The following is a 3,242-nucleotide window of genomic DNA, read 5'->3' as shown; positions in this document are numbered from 1 at the left end:
GGAAATTCAGTTTCAAACTTTCCAGTCAAAACCATAACAAAAGAAAAGAAAATCACTTTCAACAGGTTGCAATAATGAATGCTGGTGTGAAAAGCCCACTCATTGTTTTTTAATATAAGACTGTTGATTGTTCATAACTGTTGACCATTATCCTCTACTTGAATTCAAGGATAGGGCTTCAATTTAGGTCTCACATTTATCTGCATAATTACAGTGTTAAGCTTTTAATTCAGCATCCAAGCACGAGCTTCTCTAATGAAGAAAAATGTATCCGTTGTGTTTAATTGAATAAATTTACTACAAGTTTGGCTGTGCCCTAGTCTGCTAAATACAGACAAATATATATTGTATACTGAAAGTTTACTTTATTCTGTCACTAGTTTAGCACTCTTGGGTTTTCCAAGGATCTTCAGCAGTGATGGAATAAAGGAGAAAGTACTGGCCTGGAGGCTCTTCTGTAACATCTTTAACTCAATCATGCTCTCGTCATGCAGGGACAGGCCCCAGCAGGATGAGCACAGAGTAATGGTCCGACTAAAATACATCACCTTTGTTCAAAGAGGAGGTGGTGGAGAGTTCTGGGAAAAGATGGAACGGTCCAAGATGTTGCATTGAATATTAAAGACAAGATACATCTATACATTGACTAAAATTGATCAAATGATGGCTTTTGAAGCTAACACTGAATTCAGACTAAATACATTTTCCATTGATGTATGGATTAGGACAGGACAATATGTGACCCTGGACCACAAAACCAGTCATAAGGTTACATTTTTTGAAATTGGGATTTATATATCATCAGCAAGAATAAATAAGCTTCCCATTGATGTATGGTTTGTTAGGATGGGACTATATTTGGCTGAGATACAACCATTTGAGAATATGGAATCTGAGGGTGCAAAAAAAATCTAAATACAGAGAAAATTGCCTTTAAAGTTGTCCAAATGAAGTTTTTAGCAATGCATATTATTAATCAAAAATTACGTTTTGATATATTTCTGGTAGGAAATTTACTAAATATCTTTACGGGACATCCTTACTTAATATCCTAATGATAATTTTGATGATTTTGGCATAAATGCTACTTACGACTGGTTTTGTGGTCCAAGGTCACAATTAATTCAACAGTATTCAGCTTTTGGACGCAGCCATTTTCTGTCAATAATTCTGTCAGCATGTAGTTGGTTTTGAAAAACCTGTATCTTGAATAACTTGTAAGCAAAGCGTTGTGAACTAGTTCGCGATTCAATCAAAAATGAAGTTTTGATTTATTTACAGTAGGAAATTACTAAATATTTTCATAGAACATGATCTTTACTTGATATCCTAATGATTGAAGTAAAAATGTATAATTTTGACCCATACAATGTTTTTTTTTTAGTTATTGCTGCAAATAGTGCTACTTGAGTAGTTCACTTTCAGAACAAAAATTTTCAGATTATGTACTCACCCCCTTGTCATCCAAGATGTCTTTCTTTCTTCACTCGTAAAGAAATGGTGTTTTTTGAGGAAAACATTTCAGGATTTCTCTCCATATAGTGGACTTCTATGGTGCCCCCGAGTTTAAACTTCCAAAATGCAGTTTAAATGCAGCTTCAAAGGGCTCTAAATGATCCCAGCCGAGGAAGAAGGGTCTTATCTAGCAAAACGATCAACGATTTACAACTTATATACCTTTTAATCTCAAACACTTGTCTTGCCGAGCTAGACCAGATGAGCATTTGAGGTTTAAAGTATATAAATTGTAATGTTTTTTTAGAAAATAACCCATCGTTTTGCTAGATAATGCCGCGTTCCAGGCAACCCGTTACTCGTGTTTTTCCAACCATCTACCCGTGAAAGTGCACCCGAACGGCAGTCGAACCTGTGACTTCCCACTCGTGAACTCGTACTAGATCGATGTACTCCCAGTTACGAGTTCTGACGTGACATAGCCCGCGAAACAACTATGTCAGCACCTACGGGTGCGGTGTTTATGCAAGTGGTACACGGTGAAAAAATAGACTTTAGGACAATATAACGTTGCAAACAAATTAATAATAATGTAATAATAATACATGCGCTCAGGCCGTTTGGGGTGACTTGCCTGGAACGCTACAAAGTCGTGAGTCGTGATTTGAAGTTGTGATTTACCAGCTTAAAAACCTGCCTGGAACGCAGCATAAGACCCTTCTTTCCTCAGCTGTGATCGTTTAGAGCCCTTTAAAGCAGTGTTGCCAAGTCCGCGGTTTTCCTGCGGAATTGGGCTACTTTAACACTGTTGCCACGGGTTGTTTTTCATGTCTGCGGGTTGAAACAACCCTAATAACGTAATATTTAGCCCCTGTAATGCTAATTTTACAAGGGAACCCCACCAAAAAACTTGTATTTTACCCCTCGAAATGCGATTTTAGCAATTGGATAGGTTTTGTTGTGAAAACCTGGCAACCCTGCTTTGAAGCTGCATTTTGGAATTTCAAACTCGGAGGCACCATAGAAGTCCATTATATGGAGAGAAATCCTGAAATGTTTTACTCAAAAAACATAATTTCTTTTACGACTGAAAAACGAAAAACTTGGATCTTGGATGACAAGGGGGTGAGTACATTATCTGTAAATTTTTGTTCTGAAAGTGAACTACTCCTTTAAGACTGGTACGGTCCAGGGTCACATTTGAAGAAGGAACTGGTCTGTTATCTACTTTGCAAGCAAAGATCTTGTTAGGTGCCAAAATTACATGCATGCAAAGATGGAGTTGTGGAAGATTTAATGAGCAGTCAAAAGAAGCACATCTGACCCCCGCTTGGTCCAAAAGAGATTTAAAAACCCAAGCGTGCACTCAGATCCAGCATATGGCATATATACTCAATGGCTCTACAGTAACCCACTGCCACAAAATCGATAAAGCTGAAACAGAAAGTACTTGGCTTGTGCTGAAAGGTTTGAATTATGCAGCTAGTCCTCGGCCAGATCACAAGTGTGAGTTATCTGCATGGAGTTCACACAGCCAATTTCCATATGATAACTAGAGGCTAAAGGAGCATCTGCAGCTCACTGTGGTCTGCATCTGGGACTGTGCAGACGGATGTGCCATTACCGTTCAGGACAGGGCAGATGCTTCAGACATGCCATCAGGTGACGTCCCACTAGTTGTCTACACTGGTTCATGTTTTTCAATGTTTGCCCTTTTGGCTGTGCCAAGGACTGACAAAGGAAGGCAGTCACCCTTAAAGACACAGTTTCTCATGTTGCTGCAAATC

The sequence above is a fragment of the Garra rufa genome, chromosome 21 (assembly GCF_049309525.1).
Source record: "Garra rufa chromosome 21, GarRuf1.0, whole genome shotgun sequence".
In the NCBI taxonomy this organism is placed as follows: domain Eukaryota; kingdom Metazoa; phylum Chordata; class Actinopteri; order Cypriniformes; family Cyprinidae; genus Garra; species Garra rufa.
This window is presented reverse-complemented; position numbering follows the sequence as displayed.